The sequence below is a fragment of the Lepisosteus platostomus genome, unplaced genomic scaffold, assembly GCF_059453375.1.
Source record: "Lepisosteus platostomus isolate fLepPlt1 unplaced genomic scaffold, fLepPlt1.hap1 Scaffold_32_H1, whole genome shotgun sequence".
Classification (NCBI taxonomy): Eukaryota; Metazoa; Chordata; class Actinopteri; order Semionotiformes; family Lepisosteidae; genus Lepisosteus; species Lepisosteus platostomus.
In genome coordinates, this window is record NW_028291660.1 from 977,501 (window position 1) to 1,004,637 (window position 27,137).

At 42.5% G+C, this 27,137-nt stretch overlaps 7 non-coding genes across 7 annotated transcripts; 2 read left to right on the forward strand and 5 right to left on the reverse strand.

Moving 5' to 3' along the window:
* Positions 1-2,899: 2,899 nt before the first annotated feature.
* On the reverse strand, positions 2,900-2,981 carry trnas-gcu (transfer RNA serine (anticodon GCU)). The gene has a single exon. It is a non-coding gene; the product is annotated as a tRNA-Ser (tRNA).
* A 5,808-nt stretch (positions 2,982-8,789) lies between these two features.
* Positions 8,790-8,863, forward strand: trnan-guu (transfer RNA asparagine (anticodon GUU)). The gene has a single exon. It is a non-coding gene; the product is annotated as a tRNA-Asn (tRNA).
* A 1,973-nt stretch (positions 8,864-10,836) lies between these two features.
* trnai-aau (transfer RNA isoleucine (anticodon AAU)) lies at positions 10,837-10,910 on the reverse strand. Its single transcript has one exon. It is a non-coding gene; the product is annotated as a tRNA-Ile (tRNA).
* A 6,622-nt stretch (positions 10,911-17,532) lies between these two features.
* trnag-gcc (transfer RNA glycine (anticodon GCC)) lies at positions 17,533-17,603 on the reverse strand. The gene has a single exon. It is a non-coding gene; the product is annotated as a tRNA-Gly (tRNA).
* A 213-nt stretch (positions 17,604-17,816) lies between these two features.
* On the reverse strand, positions 17,817-17,898 carry trnas-aga (transfer RNA serine (anticodon AGA)). The gene has a single exon. It is a non-coding gene; the product is annotated as a tRNA-Ser (tRNA).
* A 1,991-nt stretch (positions 17,899-19,889) lies between these two features.
* Positions 19,890-19,963, forward strand: trnai-aau (transfer RNA isoleucine (anticodon AAU)). Its single transcript has one exon. It is a non-coding gene; the product is annotated as a tRNA-Ile (tRNA).
* A 2,836-nt stretch (positions 19,964-22,799) lies between these two features.
* trnas-gcu (transfer RNA serine (anticodon GCU)) lies at positions 22,800-22,881 on the reverse strand. The gene has a single exon. It is a non-coding gene; the product is annotated as a tRNA-Ser (tRNA).
* Between the last annotated feature and the right edge of the window lie 4,256 nt (positions 22,882-27,137).

The window sequence follows — 27,137 nt, forward strand, 5'->3', positions numbered from 1 at the left end:
TCAGTTGGTTCGAGCGTGGTACTAATAATGCGAAGGTCGCGGGTTCGATCCCCGTACGGGCCAGGTCCTTTTCTCCTCTCTTACCAAAGCTGTTAGGTTCCTTTCCGTGGTGAAATGGGTTGTCATGCAATGCTGCCACACAGTGCCGACAGACAAGAGTGTTGCGGGAGAAGAGAAAAGTGTTTGAAGATTTAAGAGTGTCTTAGGTGGAGCCAAAATCAAGTGTCACAAATGCAAGTGGGAGGATTTCCAATGTTTAATATGGTAAAAATAAGCGGACGTTATCTGCCGGTCCGGCACAGTCTGCCATGCTTTTGTCATATACTGTAAAGTGGTGTCGAACTGGAGCCTCACCATTTGCATATGTGAGGCTCCTGTTATACATCGATTGTCACATTAAATGACAAAAATGAAGAGAGTTAAAGCAGCTGGAGAGGTTTTCTTACAACTTTTGAGCTGACACAGTTTTGGAAAATGTTTCATTCACGCTGCACTGTACAACATAGGCAGCCAAGAGTCTCCAAAACAAAACAGAATTGACAGATAGGAGAAAATTCCCACTCGTCCTGAAGTTCCAAAAATCCAGCACTGAGCGTAAACAAAGTGTCTAAATAGTGTGGGAATGTTAAACCTAACCCTAGCTGGAGTTTGAGCAATCCAGCACTGAGAGTAAAAAGATGAGTCAAAGTAACATCTAATCAGATTAGTTTCCTTAGAGCTGGTTCAGAGTTTGCTCAAGAGTTTACCTTTCACAGATGCGCAAAGAAGAATGTTGGGGGTGCACGCTTCAAGGCGCCTTACAGCTGTAGGGAGTGATTCGAGACGATTCGTGGCGTGTGCTCGTTCCCATATACCTTACGCCCCAGGGTGCAGTGCTAGGATGACGTACAATACCGCTTGGGCACGTAACAGCGTTATATGCAAGTGCGGGACGTGAGGGTTTTCGTTTGTTCGTTTTGTTTTGCTCTGCTTTGCTTTGTTTTGCTTTCCATCGCGTTGGTAAGAGCGTAAATAAAACGGCGATTCCTGCGTCTACCACTAATGTAAGAGCTATTTCAAGTGCGACGTGGTGCGGCTTTTCAAATGCTCAACAGGATGACTTCGCATGCACGTGTGCTTTCATGCAGTCGTGTGTGCAACCATGTCTGCTTATGTGCAAACGGGCGTGGTTTCATGTATGCAAAAAACTTTCCTGGGCTCTTCTGAAGCACATAAAATTATTTGGAGATATACATTTGTCTTGTTTTCCTCTTAGGCTCTAGAATTGATAACTTTTTTTTAGGATTCTAGCTTTCTCCCCTTGCAGGCATCGGGCACAGAGGACCTCATGGTTTTCCTAAAAATCTTTTTTTTTGTGTTCCTTGTTGTTCCAAACTTAATTTTAATCACTTTTAATTAGATATTTTATTAAAAATAGTGCAAAAAATGACTAATTTCACTAAAAATAATGTAATATAAAACTGATGTTTTTAACTTTATTGTAGTGTTTTAGAAACTACTATGTCTTCAAAAATTGTTATTTTTCATTCCTAGGAATGAAAGCAGTTGTTATATGATGTTTATTTTCAAATTTTGAAAAAATCAAAGGATTCTAGCTTTCTCCCCTTGCAGGCATCGGACACAGAGAACCTCATGGTTTTCCTAAAAATCATTCGTTATGTTCCCTGGTGTTCCAAACTTAGTTTTAATCAATTTTAATTTGTTATTATGTTAAAAACAGGGTAATAAGTTTCTAATTGGACTATAAATAATGTCATATTGTCTGCTATAAAACTGATGTTTTCAACTCCATTGTAGAGATTCTATAATCAACTAATAGAGAATTTAAATAAAAAAGGGCATAAGAAGACATTACCAACAACGACCACAAGATGGAGATATTGTCCAAAGAGGCAAGAAGGGCAAAGCCGCGATAAGGTAAAATCATTTTTTGAAAGAGATTGCTGTCAGAATGCACACCGTCTTACCACTGCAACATGGGGAATAGAGGGAAATGAACACACGCTACGAATCGTCTCAATCACTCCCTAGAGTCGTAAGGCACATTGAAGGGTGCACCCCCATCATTAATCGTTGGGCCTCTGTAAAAGGAAAGCTGTTGAGCAGTCTTTGAAACAGCTCGGATGAAACACTTGATTGCTTCCATGTGCATCTGGAGCCCACTTCTTATTTTCACTTCACGCCGCCCAAAGCATTTCTAAAACAGGAGATTCGCGTTTGGGAATGCGCCCTGCCCTACAAATAAAACAGGTCTACGGGTCTGAAACCTGCTCCACGGAAAACAGTTCTGTTGCGCTTTTGATCAAATGGAGATTCGCTGTTCTTACTTTTTGATGACATAACACCCAAAGGGGCTACTTTGGAGCTGGATTCCAACCAGCATCCTAAAGTTTCTTAGCGGTATCCTTTACAGTCCTCTGTTCGGTCGACAAGGAACAGTAGGGGGCAGCTTTCCTCACACATACAGTGCAATGTACTGTAGTGTTCCCCTTCATTGAATTCGCAGTTCTGCATCAGACCTCTAACTCGTTTCCTTAGCTTGGATTTAAGCCACGAAGCAGGCTTCTACTGTATAAACGTCTAGAGGAATCACAAACTATTTGAGAGGCCACCATCCCAGGGGGAACTGACAAAGTCTATCCCTAAACACCTAGCGCAGTCTCTCGAGAGACTGTCAAAAATCGCTTTCTCTGTTTGCGTTGCAAGTAAGTGAAAACGCGGTCTCAAACCAGAGCTACTTGGCAGCAGCGGCACGTAAATGCCATTACTGTTACTGCTCGATACCGACGTTAGCCTACTATACCATGTTCAGCCACCGCTAGAAAATGTACAGCTCTAGAACCAGAGCAAACGACAGGATAGCCAATGCCAAACGGGCACACGTGTCAGACATGGAGAGCGACGAGGATGGGATTTGAACCCATGCGTGCAGAGCACAATGGATTAGCAGTCCATCGCCTTAACCACTCGGCCACCTCGTCGACAGAAGTGGGCTGTCCGGACATGGGTTGGCGCGCTCCAGATGATCTTTTTCTTTTTTTTCCCTCGTACTCGAGGGTCATTTTCCTGTTCCACATGCGATTTCAACATTTTCCTTGGGAGATGTCAAGCCAGCAAGCCACTGCTGTGGTTCAATGGCCAGTGTGGAGATCAGTGGCCCTGTTGTACACAGAAAGCACATCGAGCTCCTTGGACATGAAAAGTTCCAGATAAAAGCCATTTGTCACCCTTTCTCTTGGTGTTGATGTTGCTATTGTATGTAAAGGTGGCAACTTGCTCAGCGAGCAGGCGGAGCACACACCGAATGCAGATGTGTCTGAGTGGTGTGTCCAAGTGGCTGCAAAAGGACAGTGCTCCTGGGGCGCCGTGGCTTAGTTGCTTAAAGCGCCTGCCTAGTAAACAGGAGACCCTGGCTCTGAATCCCAGCGGTGCCTTTTTTGTTCTGTCTTCTCAAACAGAACTGGTCATTATGGACAACCGCCTACGGCTAGACTTAATTAAATGCAAGCATTCATTTCCTGTCTTGAACGACTTGTTTTTCTTAAAATGGATGCAACTTGCAAAACATGAAATACAAACCTTGCTAATCAGCGCTCGCGGCTGGCAAAAAAAAAAAGAGGTCAGCAATGTTTTTTTCTTTAACCTTAACCCTGCTAATGGAGAAGAGTTAAACGACCGAGTCTATGCAGCTTAAACGGTCCGCACGTCGGGTTCTTAGCTGAAAGGGTGGTAAATCACACTCACCCCAATCCTTAATCTTTTAAAGAGGATACAAAATTGAACCTAGTCGCCACATCACATACATCCTGTTCAACGATAAATAGGTAACATCTGTAGTGTGCTCTCTGAAGGCACTAGTTCTGTAGGATTTGGGATTTACTGAGACAATTATTCATTGTAGCAGTAAATCACAAAGTTGATTCTTTTGATGGCTTTAGAATCCAACCATGCGACATAACTCAAACAACGCACACACACAGGTACTAATACACGAGGATACATTTATTAATACATAGAATATGCATGTAAACCTAACAGATCTTATCGAGAGGGTTATCAGAATACAAAAGGTATATATTCAGTCAGTTACAAAGAGTTACATATATCAAGAGGACATACGTTCAGTATATCATTCATTTAGACCGTTTCGTAAATGAACTTGGTTATAACTTCTACACTAGATACTCAAAACAAGTACATAACTCTTAGGAATTAAATTGATATCAACTGGTTGGGATAACAATTGAATTCTCGAGCTGTCATGCAGTGAAGTTGAATACTCATCCAATCTCTGGGGATTCAGATCTCCTGCGGGCACAAAGCAGTTGCAGGCTTGTTGCTGTCTAATCCGCGCTCTCTGGCTCTATGCCAGGCTTTGCTGTTCAGCTTGCGACGGTGCTCTGGTGATGTTGACCTTGGGGTTGTAGACCACTTGGATGAGGCTCTCTCTTGGAATCTTGCAGACCTTTAGGCGCCAATGGATGACCATTGATCATGATAGCCAGGCTTAGCTAAGTGCATCCCCATTTGGGAGCTGTACCTTATCAAAAGAAAACATCTTTAAATCAGTCTGCATGAATAGCTTCTCTGTTACTGCACCACAGAGATGAAGAGGGAGATGGGGCCTCATTTGGGAAAGCACAGCAACACTTAATTCTGTCTTATTAATAAGCCTCGCCGCTACAGTACGTACAGTTATAATTCAATCTGAATTAAAAACTACATGTCCCAGTTACCATGGTGGTGCTTGTGATCATTGCGTTTAACCAACGAAACAGGGCGAAAAATCAGTCACATGACTTTGTGGCTGAGTTTAGAAAGCTTAACGTATCAGCAAGACAGCAAAGACATTTTTCCAAGAAAGTTTAGCCTTTGTCACTAATGAAACCGCTAAATAAAGACATAAATATGGAAATTGACAGTTAATTGACTTTTATATTTCTAAATATCACAACATGTTCGAATCCAAGTCATTTTTAATAACAATGGGTAAACTGGGTAAACTATCACAAAGCTTTAAAAAACTTAACATTTTTATTATCAACAAATTGTAAATACGATGTTTACATTGGCATTATTAATTTTTCACTTGAGTATATGGAGGATTGTGAGAGCAGACCCCCCCTCTTAGGCTACATTTTTAATAAGAAATGGAGGCTGTATGCGTTACAATATAAACATTTACTGTCAAACTTTAAATCAACAGTTGATTTAAAGACAATCTGTCAAAGTGCAATGAAACACAATATTGTTGTTGTTGTTGTTGTTATTGTTGTTTTTATCCTGTAAAGCGTTTTGAGAAGCCACCTTTAAAGGCGCTATATAAAGGCGCTGATTCTTATGGAATGTGTTTTCTTTCTTCTTTTTTTTCAGCATAGAATAAACCTGTTACAGTACTTGATTCTTATGGATGCCCGGTTCCGCCGGGGATTCAAAATAAAACATGGAATCACGTGTCTAAGGAAATAGCATTATAACTATATCCATGCACAAACAGTAGCATGTTACATTATTAATTTGGGTGTCTCCTCTTGCCAGAAAGCGCTAAATTGCATTTTGAGTGCGGTTTTTGACTTTTTTTAAATTACAACCCATACATAAGCTGATACTGTTTAGACTTTTAATTATTTTAAACTGTATTACAGCAGCACAATGTGCTTTTTCACGAAACCTAGAGTACTGAAATGTCTTGCGTTGTACAGCTTTTCAGCTAAATATATTTATCGCTTACACCTGACACTTGATGTGCCCGACAAAAACCAGTTGAACAGCTCTGTTGGAGGTTTGCAGATCAGATCAGATTCCCTTCCCCCCACAGAAAGACAGACTTATTAGTCGCTATTCACTGCGACAGCAGCTCCAATTTCAGGCGTAAGCGATAGATCCCAGTTTAGCCGATCTTGTTACAGCATGTTCCAGTTTACTCTTATTAACCATATTAATTTTAAGTGCTTAATGCCATTTTTTGACCACGCACGAATATTCTTATGTCCATACCTTTGCAAGGGAATCAGTGTGAATTGTAATACTAATTAAATAACCGCGGGCACTTTCCACCCCCTCTGACAGCAGGAACATAACCCATTCTCAGCTCAGCAGCTCATTACAATATAGGGTGTTCAAATCTTTTGCTGCCTCAAAAAGCTTTAGAGAACTTAACATTTCTATTATCAACAAATTGTAAATACGACGTTTACATTGGCATTACTAATTTTTCACTTGAGTGTATGGAGGATTGTCAGCTGTCACTGAGAGCAGTTAATTAAATGTATTTTTTGATTCACAATCAGACAAATGCAACATAAATTGTTATCTTTGTCTTCTAAGTATATTAATAAACTTTCAGCATAGCTTTCTCCTAGTTTAGATTAATTTTTCTTGGGATTTTGGGATCAAACGTGGAAAGATTAGATTAGTAATCGTTTTTATTTTTTAAATACATTTTAGAAAAGTGTAATCTATACTTAAAAGCTGTATAAAAGCTGTATAAAAGACACTCGATATTAATGGAGTTTAGTTGATACTTTTTAAACTTTTAATTATTTTAAATTGTATTACAGCATTGTACACATGCTTAAAAGAGAAGAAAACGCAAGCCTTCTTCAGGTGTGAGGGCATTCTGCTCAGAATGAAACACTAAAATGTAATGTAGGCTCTGAATGGGTTCAATTATGATTTGGGCTTGATTAAGGTCGCTGCCTTTCATCCAAAATCTTGCTTGAATCCTTCTAAACTAAAAATTAGACATGAGCAGGGGCTCTGGTGAAATTTCTCTTTTTTTAATTTCTCTTTTTTTCTTGGAAAAATATCTTACCCGCTGCAATCTGGGCACAGAAGGATTAAAAGAAGCCAGACAGGCAGGGGGAAGAGTGAGTTCTAGATAAAGAGGTATCCAGGTAACAGTGAAGGTAACAGCCGCAGACGTGGCCTACTTAGCCCGCCAGGGTTACCCTACTCTCCCGGAGGAGGCCCACCGGGAAATAGCGCTCCAGGCGTTCCTGGCCCCGGTGCCGACTGAGGTGCAGTGCCACGTGATGCTGGCCGCACTGGTCCCCTTGGAGCAGGCCCTGGCTCTGGCTGAGCAGACTGATGCCGTATTCGAGGAAACCGGTGGGCGCCAACGGAGGGGCGCACGGGGAATCAGATGGGGAGGAGGAGACGCCCAGCGCGACGATGCTGGGGGAGCGATGACGGCTGGTCATCTGCCACTGCTGTGGGGAGAGGGGACACATCGCAGGCAACATGAAATTGTCAGGGACATTCAGCTATATACAAAGAAGAGACAGACAAAGTAATAATTCTATATTAACGTGGCCTACATATTGACGCAATGATCAAACTAACTGACATGTTCTGATTCAGATCCCCTGCAGTTCATAATAATTAGAACAATAGCAATGCTGAGTCCTCCCCACCCTACTGAGCACAAATTCAGCTGCTCTCCAGTTCTGTTCTGCATGTTTTTTCATTGCAATTGAGCTCGGAGCTGGAGATGATCTCCATACAGTTCTGTGTTAACTAGCCCGCACTTGCGTGCTAATTTACGGGTTGTGGCAAATGCTTTTTTATAGTTCATATACATGACGGCAACCTGTTACCGAGGAACCTGAGAGGTTTAAAAGCCTCACGAGCCAGGCAGGACTCCAACCTACAATCTTCTGATTCGAAGTCAAACGCGTTATCCATTACAACACTGGCCCATGGAACATGCGCTTGCACTCTACCACAGAGAACAGAAAAAGTGTTGATGTGTCGTGCTGAAATTCCGATTGATTTTGAATTCAAAGAAAAAAGGTTTTCTTCCAAAACACCATGAAATTGTCACATCTTGCAGACAATAGGTGTATTCCATGTTGAAAAGAGAAGAAAGAAAACCATGGAGCCTTTTACAGGTGTGAGGCTTCTTCAGGTGTGAGAAGACCTCACAGTCGAAATGCTGTGTTTCCGTTCTTCTCTTTTCAGCATGCAATAAACCTATTACTTGATCCTTTGCAGCCGAGGCATGCTGAAGTAGCTACCCAGCTGAACATCTAGCAGACTCTACAGTACTTCTCTCCTGTAGAAGTAAAGCAGGGCTTGCTGGGTGAGCTTTTGCTCCGGTAAATTAGGTCACGTGTCATGTTAAATCACTTCTTCTAAACACAACATTTGCTGGTGCTAGCTTTCCCCATGAAAAGAGACATTTCCCTTACAGTACATGACATATCGTTTTTATTCTATCAATAAGTATAGAAATTAAACAAAAGAAAAAATGGTGTCGCCAAAGAATGCACAGCTCTGTCGCCTTGGGGAGGTGTCAAGGGCATTGAGCTCCTTGGACATGAAAAGTGCCCGATAAATGCCATTTCTCATCATTTCTCTTGGCGTCAGTTCTGCTATTAAATGGGACGGAGGCAACGGGCTCAGAGAGCAGGTTAAGTGCACACCGAATGCAGATGTGTCTAAGTGTCTGTAAAAGCGCGGTGCTCCGCTGGTGCTGTTCCCTAGTGGCTTAAAGTGCCCGCCTAGTAAGCAGGCGATCCTGGGTCTGAATACCAGCGGTGCCTCTCTCCGTGTCTTGTTGTGCCGAATGTCTCATTTCAGACAAACATGTACAGCTTGGTTCAGTTTAATGCAAGAATTCATTTCCTTTCTGGAATAACTTGTTTTTGAAGAAATCCATACAGCTTGTGAAAGATGAAATCCATTTCTTGGTTGTCAGTGGAAAAAGATTGCCGGCTGCAAGAAGCGCAAGTGATTGTTTTCTTTGACCATAAACCTGCAAATGTAGAGAGCACAAGCGGCCGTCAGTCTCTGTGGCGCAATCGGTTAGCGCATTCGGCTGTTAACCGAAAGGTTGGTGGTTCAAGGCCACCCAGGGACGCATGTCTCAGTTTTTCCAATGTAAACATCATCACCGCTAAAGAAGATGGTGCAGAAGGCTCCACAGTCGAAACATTGTGCTTCTTTTCTTCTCTTTTCAGCATGGAGTAAACCTTTGCTTGATCCTTTGCAGCCTACGCATGCTGACACAGCTACCTTTCTCTTAACGCGCCTCAATCATTATTCACCAAAACCATCAGCAGAATGTGTCGCCTTTGTGGTGATGTCACTCCTCTGCTTCACAAATGTCCTTAGTGACGGACCATTCCTTTCTGCCATTTTTCCGGAGCGGTTATTGATTGCTCCATCATTTCCCTCATACTTTCCATCCCTAGATTGAAAAAAAAAACAGAAACAGGCTGACAGGACGACAATCAAATTGCAAAAACTCATCAAAGCACTCGATAGAGTATTTGAATCCACAAGTAGCTACGAGCAACTTTGTCCTGGCTTGCATGAAAGTCGGAAAATGTCAAAAAGAAAAAGATGGTGGCTTCTTCATATTCGTTCTTTTATTTTTAGTTCGTTGGCTCTTCTGTCCATTGTCCTCCTGCCTGGCTCTTGACCTGTGACTGTCTGAACGCACACAGTAAAATTTCATGTGGGGGATTTGTCCTGAGCCTCTGTGAAAGACCCACCCACCCCCATAAATAACTGCTCTAGAAACACGATTGCAAAACTAAACCACAGCTTAAAGAGGAGCTTGTCATGACCGCCAGGCAGTTAAGACCAACTCTTAAGCGATCTAATCAGCACCAGCAGTGGGTGATTATTAACAAACGCTGCCGCACGAGTTAACCCACCTGCACACACTCCACCGTGCGGTACACAGTGCTATTTTTACCATCTTTACCTGCTTCCCGCTGCTCAGTATTGAGTCTATTCCTTGAGAGCTCTACCTGGCATTTTTTCCATTACCTCGTTTATTCTGGATATTGGACTCCCCTTCTGCCTTTTTGACTTTGGACCTCGCCTCTCACCTCGGACTGTTTGCCACCAGTGTTCTCCCTGGATTACGACTTACCTTACGCCTCTTGACCACGAAACAAAGCAAAGCAGAGCAAAACAAAACGAACAAACGAAAACCCTCACGTCCCGCACTTGCATATAACGCCGTTACGTGCCCAAGCGGTATTGTACGTCATCCTAGCACTGCACCCCGGGGCGTACGGTATATGGGAACGAGCACACGCCACGAATCGTCTTGAATCACTCCCTACAGCTGTAAGGTGCCTTGAAGCGTGCACCCCCAACTTTCTTCTTTGCCCATCTGTGAAAGGTAAACTGTTGAACAAACTCTGAACCAGCTCTAAGGAAACTAATCCGATTAGACGTTACTTTGACTCATCTTTTTACGCTCAGTGCTGGATTGCTCAAACTCCAGCTAGGGTTAGGGTTAGCATTCCCACGCTACTTAGACACTTTGTTTACGCTCAGTGCTGGATTTTGGGAACTTCAGGATGAGTGGGAATTTTCTCCTATCTGTCAATTCTGTTTTGTTTTGGAGACTCTTGGCTGCCTATGTTGTACAGTGCAGCGTGAAGGAAACATTTTCCAAAACTGTGTCAGCTCAAAAGTTGTAAGAAAACCTCTCCAGCTGCTTTAACTCTCTTCATTTTTGTCATTTAATGTGACACTCGATGTATAACTGGAGCCTCACATATGCAAATGGTGAGGCTCCAGTTCGACACCCAGTTCGACACCACTTTACAGTATATGACAAAAGCATGGCAGACTGTGCCGGACCGGCAGATAACTTCCGCTTATTTTTACCATATTAAACATTGGAAATCCTCCCACTTGTATTTGTGACACTTGATTTTGGCTCCACCTAAGACACTCTTAAATCTTCAAACACTTTTCTCTTCTCCCGCAACACTCTTGTCTGTCGGCACTATGTGGCAGCGTTGCATGACAACCCCTCTCACCACGGAAAGGAACCTAACAGCTTTGGTAAGAGAGGAGAAAAGGACCTGGCCAGTACGGGGCTCGAACCCGTGACCTTGGCGTTATTAGCACCACGCTCAAACCAACTGAGCTAACCGGCCTCACAACAGTGCTCCTCTCTGTGCTGCAAAAAATCGAACTCAGGGAATTTCTTTTGTCCTCCTTTGAATAGAAAGCCGTGTAATTCAGTGTACGGGCTTTCTCGTGCAGTTTCATGGTTCTTGTAACCCAAATCCTACACTGGCCTGAAGTGCCCCCCCATTTCACAGCATTTTTCAGCTGATTTAAAATGTACCTAAAGGAGAAGCATTATTGAAGACCATCAATTACCAAGAGCTTTTGTCAAAGGTTTTGGTGGTCATTTTTAATGACCACAGAGCGCTGTGACCTCGGTTTTACATCTCATCCAAAAGACAGCGCCCTTTTACAACACAGCATCTCCGTCACTATACTGGGGCATTGGGACCCGCACAGACCTCAGGGCGAGCGCCCCACCGCCGGCACCATTAACACCGCTTCCAGCTGGAAGCTTTGTTTTTCCCTGTACAGATGCAGCCATTCAAAGTGCGCGGCACAGACACCGCAGTACAGTACCGCAGGTATGATGACACGCGATACCGCGGTACGTGATTGGTTGACCGACAGGGGCACTCGTGGTCCGTTGGTCTGTCGTAGAAAGACTTACTGTACTGTAAACGTCTTTACTGTGCCCGTTGTAGATATTGAATTTTACCACTGAAGGGAAATCTTAGTAGCTGAGCATAAAAAGAATAGGAGCATACTGTAACGCGTGTGAAGGCCATAAACGATATTAATTTTGGAACGTAAACATACAGTATATGGCTGGTCTCGGTACTTTAAAGAAAAAAATACGCACCAGTATTCCATTTCTCCCTAAACATTGTAAGCTTCGAAGTCTTTAACTAACGTGATACCGGAGTCAACAAGCATACTTTTAGAATTTGATTAAAAGGGAATATAATATGGAATCGCGTATCTAAAGAATTTAATAACGGTATGATTATATCCGTGTACTGCGGCAGGTCTGTGTAGGGCTGTTTCGCCTGCCTGATCATGCGAGCTGGACAGTTTGCGTTACAATATAAACATTTATATTGATTTAAATCGTGTTCTGATTTAAATCGCAAACGCGTGTTTAATTATGTGTTTTTTAATCATGATCAGGCTAGTGCATTTCTACATTTTCTGTATGAACCAGCTTAGAGGTTCATACAGAAAGACAGCTTGTGTTTAAATTGAGTGTAAGGTAATTTATGCTTCTAAAGTCATGGTCAGTATTGTTGTACTGTGCTGTACTGTGTCACATTATTTTATAGCGTTTTTATTGCGTTATTAAATCCGGTGGCGCTGTGTTAGTTTCCTGACTCACATTATTTAAACTGCGACACTGATCATTCATCTCTAAATAAACTTTATTTTATATAGCGTTTTAAGCCAATAGGTAATTAGATTGCTCATAAACCTAATCACTTTTTCTACATAAACACAGCGTGATTGCTCTCTGAAAATGCTTTTCCGTTATTTTTAAAGTAGGCTCAGATTTCAACTATAGATCGTATTATTATAAACTTTCTTGGAAAAATGTATTTTATGTAAACCATGTTTGCTATTAATTCATTTAGGGCTAAAATACGTTCATTGTCTTCTAATCGAGTCGAGTTGACATTGGAAGCCTGCCACACCCGGACCGTTAAACCAACGCATTAGCACGTCAAAGCCCATTGAGCCAGTATTGGCTTTAGTATCCCCCCCTTTCTCCCCTCAATTCAATTCAATTCAAGGTGTTTTATTTGCATGACAGATGGGTACAAGCAGTGTTGGGTACTGTATGTATATTGTAACGCTTACGGCAGACAGGCACTGTGTAGGAGCCGACGCACCAGAGCAGCGCCTGCAATTTTTATATTTATAACTTAGTTTTTAAAATTAGTCAAGCAATACGAAGCATCTCCTTTTACTTAGTGCCTGAGCATACTGCAACGCGTGTGAAGCCCATAAACGATATTAATTTTGGAACTTAAACATACAGTTTATGGCTGGTCTCGGTACTTTAAAGAAAACATACACACCAGTATTCCATTTCTCCCTAAACATTTTAAGCATCGAAGTCTTTAACTAACGCGATACCGGAGTCAACAAGCATACTTTTAGAATTTGATTAAAAGGGAATATAATATGGAATCGCGTATCTCCAGAATTTAAAGACCAGACAATCGCAAACTCGTTTTCAATAAAATTATTTTATTCATTCAGCAGTTTGTGAGAGGGACATCCAGCAGGGAGAGACACACACACGGTTTTCATTGACAACATTGTTTTTTTTTCAATTCCTCTTGTCTAACAGGAATGTTTTGTTTGTGGACAGACTGTTAGACAAGAGGAAAAGACCGCCTCCTCCTACGAAGCATTTCGTTGATCCGATCACGAATTCTTTTCCAGTCGTACGCAGCAAGGGTTGAGAATCTCCGATTCACCATCGTACTAATGGTTTCCCGGAGATTGCAAGGCAAGGCACTTTTGCCTCTGGACCCATCGAAATTTACAGACGTGGTCCACCCCCAGTAAATTTCAAAAGTCACAAGATTTCGAAACACGAGGGCGGCGTAGCGGTCGGCTCTTGCTTTCCCGTCTATGCCGATGCACTGCAAGTACAACCCCCCCTCCATCTCCTGGGTGATGGGTAGCAGTTGGACATCTGGGAGAATTATTCGTCCCACTGGCATCTGTGAATTCCGCTGTGCTTCCTGGGGGGAGATAGCCGGCGGGGACAGCATCAACAGATTCCTGCGCGGTGGTGAACTGAGAGGCCGGGATGGAGTGTCCGGAGGCGGTGTGTGCTCTGCAGGCTACGAAGAAATAATGAAAGAAAGAAAAGAAAGAAAATATAATTATCGAACGTGAGACTGTCTTTCTCCGACTTACATTCCCGAATGTCCCCCGCCCCGGTCAACAATCCTAGGAAGAACACGAAACAGCCTGTTAATAAAATTGTTACAATTTTGTTCGGTCAGTTCTTCCTCCCAGAATTTATAGATCGCATCGATCAGTTCCTGCTTTGTGACGGGCTTAGCGGTTTTCCGAATGTAGTCTTTCAACGAATGCCAAACCATTTCTATCGGATTTAGATCTGGGGATTCGGCTGGAGTTTTCACCCAGTTCACTCCTTCTGCTATAAGCCTCGCCCTTGCTGCTGTGTGTTTCGGATCGTTGTCTTGAAAGAGACGGTGCCTTGATCCAAACTGCTCCCTGATATATGGGGCAGCATGCTGTGTGACCACGACTTCCTCGAAGAATACACGGTCCATAATTCCTTCGAAAATAAGAAGTGGTCCCGGGCCTCTTCTAGATATACCCCCCCAGACGTGAACCTTCAGTGGATGCTTGGGCTTTGGCTTGTCCACATGTCTCCCCTTTTTGCAAAATGCCATTGTTGAAAACTGTTCCAGAGCCACTGTTGTTTCGTCGGTAAAAAGTACATCCTGAAATGCCTCCCCCTGTTCAATCCATTGGAGCGCTTGCTTGAGTCTTTCCTCTTTGTTTTTTAGCCTTATCATGGGGCATGTGTTGGTTTTTCTGTATCTCCATCCAAGCCTCCTGCGTACTCTTCTTATCGATGTCGGGCTTATATTCGCACCGAGGTCAGCCCATAGCCGTCTTTGGACTTGCATCGCCGGTAGCTCATCATTTTCATCGGTCAGTTTGTCGATAGCTCGCACAATAGGACTTGAAAAAAAAAGAGATCAGCAGTTAGTTTTAAAAATAATGTGCGTAGTTGTATTTACATGCAAGAAAAGTATTTTTAGAAATTTATTTACCTTTGAATCGTCCTCGGTTTAGATTCTCTTTGCCTCCTCTCCCCTTTATAATGCCGTCTCACTGTGCTTTCAGAAACGAAGATGTCCATCGAAGCCAACTGCTGTACAATGTCCCGTGTTGACTTCCCATTTCTTTTCATCCTCATTATTTGGTGTGAGAGAGTCTTCGTGATTTTGGTCATTGTCCGTCCCCTTACCAAAGCGATACAGTGGTGCAGCTTGAATTCTGTACCTATATACTGTATGGTATGGTACAGATAAAACTTACACCATACCGATGAGCTAATGCCAGGGAAAGACACTCCAATTTTATTTAAAACACAATACGCCAGGAAATGTGTCTGATGCATTAGCAAGTTAAAACAACTGGGTCGAAAACCTGGGCGTTACACCATTTCCTTTTTCTGATCACTCGCTTTCTGGATACACATCTCACCTGTCCTGTTCTTTGTTTTCCTGGTTTGCTGATTATGCCTGCTGCGGTCCACTCCTACCCTCACACCTAAAGAAAACTATTTTAAATTTCTTGGCGCAGTTCATTAACCCTTGTACAGTATGTGCTGTCCGCGCCCAAAATGCAATTTTAAGAAAGTCAAAAACCGTGCTCAAATGCAATTTTCAAAGTGCAATGAAATACAATATTGTTGTTGCTGCTGTTCTGGTTGTTTTTATCCCGTAAAGCGTTTTGAGAAGCCACCTTTAAAGGCGATATATGTTGTAGAACCGCTGATTCTTATGGAATGTGTTCCGCAGGAGATTCAAATTTTTATTTATTTTTTAATCGCGTATCTAAGGAAGTCTCAGTATAACTTTGTTCATGAACAAACAGTGGCATGTTACATTGTCATTGTTTTTTTTAACAAGGCTCGCCAGCTAATGTGAATCGAAACCTGTCTTGCTAGCTTTTAAAGTCGTGCATGTGTAAACGACAATTGAAATAGAGAAAAAAAAGACCTGACTGACAAGCCGATACATACTCTGAGAGTTTGATTAATAGGGAATATAATACGAAAAAACCATAAGGGACTTAAAAGCTAAAGGAGATGCTTCATATTGCTTGACTAATTATAAAAACTAAGTTATAGATGCAGACGCTCCCTCGGTGACGCGCCGGGTGTAAATATCAAAGTATACATTCCCAACAAGAATGGTCCCCATCTGTCATGCAAATAAAACACCTTGAATTGAATTGAATTGAGGGAGATAGGGGGACAAATATACTGTAGACAGGCCTCAAGGCAAATAAGATACTTATGGGTACGCAGGCATTCAAGACAGCAACAAACAAAACGTTTGCACGTACTGAGTTAAGTTATTACTTGGTTTTCAAAGTGCAATGAAATACAATATTGTTGTTGCTGCTGTTCTGGTTGTTTTTATCCCATAAAGCGTTTTGAGAAGCCACCTTTAAAGGCGATATATGTTGTAGAACTGCTGATTCTTATGGAATGTGTTCCGCAGGAGATTCAAATTTTTATTTATTTTTTAATCGCGTATCTAAGGAAGTCTCAGTATAACTTTGTTCATGAACAAACAGTGGCATGTTACATTGTCATTGTTTTTTTTAACAAGGCTCGCCAGCTAATGTGAATCGAAACCTGTCTTGCTAGCTTTTAAAGTCGTGCATGTGCTATATAAAATAAAGTTTATTTAGAGATGAATGATCAGTGTCGCAGTTTAAATAATGTGAGTCAGGAAACTAACACAGCGCCACCGGATTTAATAATGCAATAAAAACGCTATAAAATAATGTGACACAGTACAGCACAGTACAACAATACTGACCATGACTTTAGAAGCATAAATTACCTTACACTCAATTTAAACACATGCTGTCTTTCTGTATGAACCTCTAAGCTGGTTCATACAGAAAATGTAGAAATGCACTAGCCTGATCATGATTAAAAAACACATAATTAAACACGCGTTTGCGATTTAAATCAGAACACGATTTAAATCAATATAAATGTTTATATTGTAACGCAAACTGTCCAGCTCGCATGATCAGGCAGGCGAAACAGCCCTACACAGACCTGCCGCAGTACACGGATATAATCATACCGTTATTAAATTCTTTAGATACGCGATTCCATATTATATTCCCTTTTAATCAAATTCTAAAAGTATGCTTGATGACTCCGGTATCACGTTAGTTTAAGACTTCGAAGCTTACAATGTTTAGGGAGAAATGGAATACCGGTGTGTATTTTTCCTTGTGATATTTTAAGCTCTAGTTGAATGATAGGTGTCGCATTTTAAATCATTTTCGTAGCTAGAAATTATGAAACGCCCTGTTAAAAGCAAGGAAGTTTTTATGCCCCGTTGAAGTAAAACAAAATGCCTGACAAAGTATGGCTTGGACAGATTCCAAGTGCTTGTACAAATGTGCTAAAGAAATTATACTTTGAGTATACAGCTTGTCCAAAGTCATCCATTATTAATACTATTAGTAATATCTTCAGTAAAGGCTTTGATGCATACATATTTCTGATAAAGGTAGGTTGTGTACTTCTGTCCAACTGAGCAATCTTGCTTTCATAATATATACCAACATTTTAATGACTGATGATTAACATGCTGTAATACACAGTTCAAAATTAAAGGCTAAAATGCTGTACATGAGAGGTTAAGCTCCCCCTGGCGGTTTTACAAGGCGACGCCGGATAGTTAGTCACGTGACACACGTGACACACGTGATACCGCGTGATACTGTGACACGCCCACCGGGGTATGCCGCGAAATACCTCACCCATTTTGAATGGCTGCATCTGTAGCTCACCCTCATCCGGGTACTGACCTGGCTCACACCTGCTTAGCTTCAGTGGGTTTTTTGAGTTGCGAGTTGCAAGGGGATGCAAGTGATGGAGCCGCTCGCTGCAAAAGCCACTGCATTGGCCGGGAATCGAACCCGAGCCTCCCGCGTGGCAGGCGAGAATTCTACCACTGAACCACCAATGCTCAGTGCCTGGGCTGTCAAAAAAGACGCTTTTTTGGTGCTCTGTGCAAAACGCGTCGACATCTGCTTCCAGCTGCAAAATGCCATTCGCGGACGCTGAAGAACTTATTTCCAAGGCAGCGGGTACAAGCGATTGGGCGTTTTAAAACCACCAGGAACAGCAAAGAGGCGCGCTTCTTTGCTTGCGCCGAAACACACCGACTGGAGGCGGATAACGTAGTCGGCAGGATTCGAACCTGCGCGGGGAGACCCCAATGGATTTCTAGTCCATCGCCTTAACCACTCGGCCACGACTACAGCAAGCCCCACTGCCGCTGCGTTCTTGCTACAATCTTACCTGGAACGCGAGGCGCCGGCGGAAGCCTATTTCAAAGTCGTTCTCCGTTTCAAAAAAACATTTCCAAAATACAAGCCTTGCAGACAGACACGCCTCAGAGGACTTAAGGGTGGCTTCATGTCGGAATGATAAAGTCTCCCCGTCCGGACATGAAAATGCCACTTTGTTACACACAAAAAAAGAATCAACAACAGAGAAATGCCCACAAGCATTTGAAAAGCCGCACCACGTCGCACTTGAAATAGCTCTTACATTAGTGGTAGACGCAGGAATCGCCTTTTTATTTACGCTCTTACCAACGCGATGGAAAGCAAAACAAAGCAAAGCAGAGCAAAACAAAACGAACAAACGAAAACCTTGCGTATAACGCCGTTACGTGCCCAAGCGGTATTGTACATCATCCTAGCACTGCACCCCGGGGCGTACGGTATATGGGAACGAGCACACGCCACGAATCGTCTCGAATCACTCCCTACAGCTGTAAGGCGCCTTGAAGCGTGCACCCCCAACATTCTTCTTTGCGCATCTGTGAAAGGTAAACTCTTGAGCAAACTCTGAACCAGCTCTAAGGAAACTAATCCGATTAGACGTTTCTTTGACTCATCCTTTAACAGTTTTCAGTCTCTGTCTTTAAACACCTTGCTCAGTCACATTCAAGCCACAAGTACTCTTCTCGGATGTTGCACAAACAAATCCTAACGTCTTGAAAGCATTGCAGCATGTTTGTGTCCCACTTCCCGTGGCTGCAGGACGACTGACACGAACGGACAAACACAATCTGTGGTGTTTAGCGTGACATAGTCTTGCAGGCATCGTGCTGTCTTACTGCAATACTATACCACTTGAGGAAACAGTCCATCTGGCCATGAAACTCATTTGAACGTCTAGCTACAGCAACTAACAATAACATGATTTATTCAGGATGTGTGGAATCAGCACGTCCCGGAGACAGCTTCTGAAATCGTGAGCATTCTCTGGTGGTGTCCTGGAGGGCTCTGGCGGGTGTGTGTTGGTGGTATAGTGGTGAGCATAGCTACCTTCCAAGCAGTTGACCCAGGTTCGATCCCTGGCCAAAGCAGTGGCGAGTGTTTTCAGATGCTGTCACGAGCCTTGGATTGTGACTAGCAAAGCGAAGCCTTTTGAAAGAGCTAAAGCACTGCAAAACGGAATTGAAGGAGAATCTTACAGGGGATTCTGAGCGGTGTCTAAATAAATAAATTCACAGCGTCTGCGGATGGCATTTTGCAGCTGGAAGCAGATGTCGACGCTTTTTGCACAGAGCACCAAAAAAGCGTCTTTTTTGAAGGTACAGGCACTGAGCATTGGTGGTTCATTGTTAGAACTCTCGCCTGCCACGCAGGAGGCTTGGTTTTGATTCCTGGCCAATGCAGTGGCTTTTGCAGCAAACGGCTCCATCACTTGCATCCCAACTTTTGCAACTCGCAACTGAAAACCCACTGAAGCTAAGCAGGTGTGAGCCAGGTCAGTACCTGGATGAGGGTGAGCTACAGGGAAAAACAAAGCTTCCAGCTGGAAGCGGTGTTAATGGGGCCAGCGGGGAGGCGCTCACTCTGAGGTCTGTGCAGGTCCCAATCTCCCAATATAGTGACCGAGAAGCTGTGTTGTAAAAGGGCGCTGTCTTTTGGATGAGATGTAAAACCGAGGTCATAGTGCTCTGTGGTCATTAAAAATGACCACCAAAACCTTTGACAAAAGCTCTTGGTAATTGATGGTCTTCAATAATGCTTCTCCTTTAGGTACATTTTAAATCAGCTGAAAAATGCTGTGAAATGGGGGGGCACTTCAGGCCAGTGTAGGATTTGGGTTACAAGAACCATGAAACTGCACGAGAAAGCCCGTACACTGAATTACACGGCTTTCTATTCAAAGGAGGACAAAAGAAATTCCCTGAGTTTGATTTTTTGCAGCACAGAGAGGAGCACTGTCATGAGGCCGGTTAGCTCAGTTGGTTAGAGCGTGGTACTAATAACGCCAAGGTCGCGGGTTCGATCCCCGTACGGGCCAGGTCCTTTTCTCCTCTCTTACCAAAGCTGTTAGGTTCCTTTCCGTGGTGAAATGGGTTGTCATGCAATGCTGCCACACAGTGCCGACAGACAAGAGTGTTGCGGGAGAAGAGAAAAGTGTTTGAAGATTTAAGAGTGTCTTAGGTGGAGCCAAAATCAAGTGTCACAAATGCAAGTGGGAGGATTTCCAATGTTTAATATGGTAAAAATAAGCGGACATTATCTGCCGGTCCGGCACAGTCTGCCATGCTTTTGTCATATACTGTAAAGTGGTGTCGAACTGGAGCCTCACCATTTGCATATGTGAGGCTCCTGTTATACATCGATTGTCACATTAAATGACAAAAATGAAGAGAGTTAAAGCAGCTGGAGAGGTTTTCTTACAACTTTTGAGCTGACACAGTTTTGGAAAATGTTTCATTCACGCTGCACTGTACAACATAGGCAGCCAAGAGTCTCCAAAACAAAACAGAATTGACAGATAGGAGAAAATTCCCACTCGTCCTGAAGTTCCAAAAATCCAGCACTGAGCGTAAACAAAGTGTCTAAATAGTGTGGGAATGTTAAACCTAACCCTAGCTGGAGTTTGAGCAATCCAGCACTGAGAGTAAAAAGATGAGTCAAAGTAACATCTAATCAGATTAGTTTCCTTAGAGCTGGTTCAGAGTTTGCTCAAGAGTTTACCTTTCACAGATGCGCAAAGAAGAATGTTGGGGGTGCACGCTTCAAGGCGCCTTACAGCTGTAGGGAGTGATTCGAGACGATTCGTGGCGTGTGCTCGTTCCCATATACCTTACGCCCCAGGGTGCAGTGCTAGGATGACGTACAATACCGCTTGGGCACGTAACAGCGTTATATGCAAGTGCGGGACGTGAGGGTTTTCGTTTGTTCGTTTTGTTTTGCTCTGCTTTGCTTTGTTTTGCTTTCCATCGCGTTGGTAAGAGCGTAAATAAAACGGCGATTCCTGCGTCTACCACTAATGTAAGAGCTATTTCAAGTGCGGCGTGGTGCGGCTTTTCAAATGCTCAACAGGATGACTTCGCATGCACGTGTGCTTTCATGCAGTCGTGTGTGCAACCATGTCTGCTTATGTGCAAACGGGCGTGGTTTCATGTATGCAAAAAACTTTCCTGGGCTCTTCTGAAGCACATAAAATTATTTGGAGATATACATTTGTCTTGTTTTCCTCTTAGGCTCTAGAATTGATAACTTTTTTTTAGGATTCTAGCTTTCTCCCCTTGCAGGCATCGGGCACAGAGGACCTCATGGTTTTCCTAAAAATCTTTTTTTTTGTGTTCCTTGTTGTTCCAAACTTAATTTTAATCACTTTTAATTAGATATTTTATTAAAAATAGTGCAAAAAATGACTAATTTCACTAAAAATAATGTAATATAAAACTGATGTTTTTAACTTTATTGTAGTGTTTTAGAAACTACTATGTCTTCAAAAATTGTTATTTTTCATTCCTAGGAATGAAAGCAGTTGTTATATGATGTTTATTTTCAAATTTTGAAAAAATCAAAGGATTCTAGCTTTCTCCCCTTGCAGGCATCGGACACAGAGAACCTCATGGTTTTCCTAAAAATCATTCGTTATGTTCCCTGGTGTTCCAAACTTAGTTTTAATCAATTTTAATTTGTTATTATGTTAAAAACAGGGTAATAAGTTTCTAATTGGACTATAAATAATGTCATATTGTCTGCTATAAAACTGATGTTTTCAACTCCATTGTAGAGATTCTATAATCAACTAATAGAGAATTTAAATAAAAAAGGGCATAAGAAGACATTACCAACAACGACCACAAGATGGAGATATTGTCCAAAGAGGCAAGAAGGGCAAAGCCGCGATAAGGTAAAATCATTTTTTGAAAGAGATTGCTGTCAGAATGCACACCGTCTTACCACTGCAACAGGGGGAATAGAGGGAAATGAACACACGCTACGAATCGTCTCAATCACTCCCTAGAGTCGTAAGGCACATTGAAGGGTGCACCCCCATCATTAATCGTTGGGCCTCTGTAAAAGGAAAGCTGTTGAGCAGTCTTTGAAACAGCTCGGATGAAACACTTGATTGCTTCCATGTGCATCTGGAGCCCACTTCTTATTTTCACTTCACGCCGCCCAAAGCATTTCTAAAACAGGAGATTCGCGTTTGGGAATGCGCCCTGCCCTACAAATAAAACAGGTCTACGGGTCTGAAACCTGCTCCACGGAAAACAGTTCTGTTGCGCTTTTGATCAAATGGAGATTCGCTGTTCTTACTTTTTGATGACATAACACCCAAAGGGGCTACTTTGGAGCTGGATTCCAACCAGCATCCTAAAGTTTCTTAGCGGTATCCTTTACAGTCCTCTGTTCGGTCGACAAGGAACAGTAGGGGGCAGCTTTCCTCACACATACAGTGCAATGTACTGTAGTGTTCCCCTTCATTGAATTCGCAGTTCTGCATCAGACCTCTAACTCGTTTCCTTAGCTTGGATTTAAGCCACGAAGCAGGCTTCTACTGTATAAACGTCTAGAGGAATCACAAACTATTTGAGAGGCCACCATCCCAGGGGGAACTGACAAAGTCTATCCCTAAACACCTAGCGCAGTCTCTCGAGAGACTGTCAAAAATCGCTTTCTCTGTTTGCGTTGCAAGTAAGTGAAAACGCGGTCTCAAACCAGAGCTACTTGGCAGCAGCGGCACGTAAATACCATTACTGTTACTGCTCGATACCGACGTTAGCCTACTATACCATGTTCAGCCACCGCTAGAAAATGCACAGCTCTAGAACCGGAGCAAACGACAGGATGGCCAATGCCAAACGGGCACACGTGTCAGACATGGAGAGCGACGAGGATGGGATTTGAACCCATGTGTGCAGAGCACAATGGATTAGCAGTCCATCGCCTTAACCACTCAGCCACCTCGTCGACAGAAGTGGGCTGTCCGGACATGGGTTGGCGCGCTCCAGATGATCTTTTTCTTTTTTTTCCCTCGTACTCGAGGGTCATTTTCCTGTTCCACATGCGATTTCAACATTTTCCTTGGGAGATGTCAAGCCAGCAAGCCACTGCTGTGGTTCAATGGCCAGTGTGGAGATCAGTGGCCCTGTTGTACACAGAAAGCACATCGAGCTCCTTGGACATGAAAAGTTCCAGATAAAAGCCATTTGTCACCCTTTCTCTTGGTGTTGATGTTGCTATTGTATGTAAAGGTGGCAACTTGCTCAGCGAGCAGGCGGAGCACACACCGAATGCAGATGTGTCTGAGTGGTGTGTCCAAGTGGCTGCAAAAGGACAGTGCTCCTGGGGCGCCGTGGCTTAGTTGCTTAAAGCGCCTGCCTAGTGAACAGGAGACCCTGGCTCTGAATCCCAGCGGTGCCTTTTTTGTTCTGTCTTCTCAAACAGAACTGGTCATTATGGACAACCGCCTACGGCTAGACTTAATTAAATGCAAGCATTCATTTCCTGTCTTGAACGACTTGTTTTTCTTAAAATGGATGCAACTTGCAAAACATGAAATACAAACCTTGCTAATCAGCGCTCGCGGCTGGCAAAAAAAAAAGAGGTCAGCAATGTTTTTTTCTTTAACCTTAACCCTGCTAATGGAGAAGAGTTAAACGACCGAGTCTATGCAGCTTAAACGGTCCGCACGTCGGGTTCTTAGCTGAAAGGGTGGTAAATCACACTCACCCCAATCCTTAATCTTTTAAAGAGGATACAAAATTGAACCTAGTCGCCACATCACATACATCCTGTTCAACGATAAATAGGTAACATCTGTAGTGTGCTCTCTGAAGGCACTAGTTCTGTAGGATTTGGGATTTACTGAGACAATTATTCATTATAGCAGTAAATCACAAAGTTGATTCTTTTGATGGCTTTAGAATCCAACCATGCGACATAACTCAAACAACGCACACACACAGGTACTAATACACGAGGATACATTTATTAATACATAGAATATGCATGTAAACCTAACAGATCTTATCGAGAGGGTTATCAGAATACAAAAGGTATATATTCAGTCAGTTACAAAGAGTTACATATATCAAGAGGACATACGTTCAGTATATCATTCATTTAGACCGTTTCGTAAATGAACTTGGTTATAACTTCTACACTAGATACTCAAAACAAGTACATAACTCTTAGGAATTAAATTGATATCAACTGGTTGGGATAACAATTGAATTCTCGAGCTGTCATGCAGTGAAGTTGAATACTCATCCAATCTCTGGGGATTCAGATCTCCTGCGGGCACAAAGCAGTTGCAGGCTTGTTGCTGTCTAATCCGCGCTCTCTGGCTCTATGCCAGGCTTTGCTGTTCAGCTTGCGACGGTGCTCTGGTGATGTTGACCTTGGGGTTGTAGACCACTTGGATGAGGCTCTCTCTTGGAATCTTGCAGACCTTTAGGCGCCAATGGATGACCATTGATCATGATAGCCAGGCTTAGCTAAGTGCATCCCCATTTGGGAGCTGTACCTTATCAAAAGAAAACATCTTTAAATCAGTCTGCATGAATAGCTTCTCTGTTACTGCACCACAGAGATGAAGAGGGAGATGGGGCCTCATTTGGGAAAGCACAGCAACACTTAATTCTGTCTTATTAATAAGCCTCGCCGCTACAGTACGTACAGTTATAATTCAATCTGAATTAAAAACTACATGTCCCAGTTACCATGGTGGTGCTTGTGATCATTGCGTTTAACCAACGAAACAGGGCGAAAAATCAGTCACATGACTTTGTGGCTGAGTTTAGAAAGCTTAACGTATCAGCAAGACAGCAAAGACATTTTTCCAAGAAAGTTTAGCCTTTGTCACTAATGAAACCGCTAAATAAAGACATAAATATGGAAATTGACAGTTAATTGACTTTTATATTTCTAAATATCACAACATGTTCGAATCCAAGTCATTTTTAATAACAATGGGTAAACTGGGTAAACTATCACAAAGCTTTAAAAAACTTAACATTTTTATTATCAACAAATTGTAAATACGATGTTTACATTGGCATTATTAATTTTTCACTTGAGTATATGGAGGATTGTGAGAGCAGACCCCCCCTCTTAGGCTACATTTTTAATAAGAAATGGAGGCTGTATGCGTTACAATATAAACATTTACTGTCAAACTTTAAATCAACAGTTGATTTAAAGACAATCTGTCAAAGTGCAATGAAACACAATATTGTTGTTGTTGTTGTTGTTATTGTTGTTTTTATCCTGTAAAGCGTTTTGAGAAGCCACCTTTAAAGGCGCTATATAAAGGCGCTGATTCTTATGGAATGTGTTTTCTTTCTTCTTTTTTTTCAGCATAGAATAAACCTGTTACAGTACTTGATTCTTATGGATGCCCGGTTCCGCCGGGGATTCAAAATAAAACATGGAATCACGTGTCTAAGGAAATAGCATTATAACTATATCCATGCACAAACAGTAGCATGTTACATTATTAATTTGGGTGTCTCCTCTTGCCAGAAAGCGCTAAATTGCATTTTGAGTGCGGTTTTTGACTTTTTTTAAATTACAACCCATACATAAGCTGATACTGTTTAGACTTTTAATTATTTTAAACTGTATTACAGCAGCACAATGTGCTTTTTCACGAAACCTAGAGTACTGAAATGTCTTGCGTTGTACAGCTTTTCAGCTAAATATATTTATCGCTTACACCTGACACTTGATGTGCCCGACAAAAACCAGTTGAACAGCTCTGTTGGAGGTTTGCAGATCAGATCAGATTCCCTTCCCCCCACAGAAAGACAGACTTATTAGTCGCTATTCACTGCGACAGCAGCTCCAATTTCAGGCGTAAGCGATAGATCCCAGTTTAGCCGATCTTGTTACAGCATGTTCCAGTTTACTCTTATTAACCATATTAATTTTAAGTGCTTAATGCCATTTTTTGACCACGCACGAATATTCTTATGTCCATACCTTTGCAAGGGAATCAGTGTGAATTGTAATACTAATTAAATAACCGCGGGCACTTTCCACCCCCTCTGACAGCAGGAACATAACCCATTCTCAGCTCAGCAGCTCATTACAATATAGGGTGTTCAAATCTTTTGCTGCCTCAAAAAGCTTTAGAGAACTTAACATTTCTATTATCAACAAATTGTAAATACGACGTTTACATTGGCATTACTAATTTTTCACTTGAGTGTATGGAGGATTGTCAGCTGTCACTGAGAGCAGTTAATTAAATGTATTTTTTGATTCACAATCAGACAAATGCAACATAAATTGTTATCTTTGTCTTCTAAGTATATTAATAAACTTTCAGCATAGCTTTCTCCTAGTTTAGATTAATTTTTCTTGGGATTTTGGGATCAAACGTGGAAAGATTAGATTAGTAATCGTTTTTATTTTTTAAATACATTTTAGAAAAGTGTAATCTATACTTAAAAGCTGTATAAAAGCTGTATAAAAGACACTCGATATTAATGGAGTTTAGTTGATACTTTTTAAACTTTTAATTATTTTAAATTGTATTACAGCATTGTACACATGCTTAAAAGAGAAGAAAACGCAAGCCTTCTTCAGGTGTGAGGGCATTCTGCTCAGAATGAAACACTAAAATGTAATGTAGGCTCTGAATGGGTTCAATTATGATTTGGGCTTGATTAAGGTCGCTGCCTTTCATCCAAAATCTTGCTTGAATCCTTCTAAACTAAAAATTAGACATGAGCAGGGGCTCTGGTGAAATTTCTCTTTTTTTAATTTCTCTTTTTTTCTTGGAAAAATATCTTACCCGCTGCAATCCGGGCACAGAAGGATTAAAAGAAGCCAGACAGGCAGGGGGAAGAGTGAGTTCTAGATAAAGAGGTATCCAGGTAACAGTGAAGGTAACAGCCGCAGACGTGGCCTACTTAGCCCGCCAGGGTTACCCTACTCTCCCGGAGGAGGCCCACCGGGAAATAGCGCTCCAGGCGTTCCTGGCCCCGGCGCCGACTGAGGTGCAGTGCCACGTGATGCTGGCCGCACTGGTCCCCTTGGAGCAGGCCCTGGCTCTGGCTGAGCAGACTGATGCCGTATTCGAGGAAACCGGTGGGCGCCAACGGAGGGGCGCACGGGGAATCAGATGGGGAGGAGGAGACGCCCAGCGCGACGATGCTGGGGGAGCGATGACGGCTGGTCATCTGCCACTGCTGTGGGGAGAGGGGACACATCGCAGG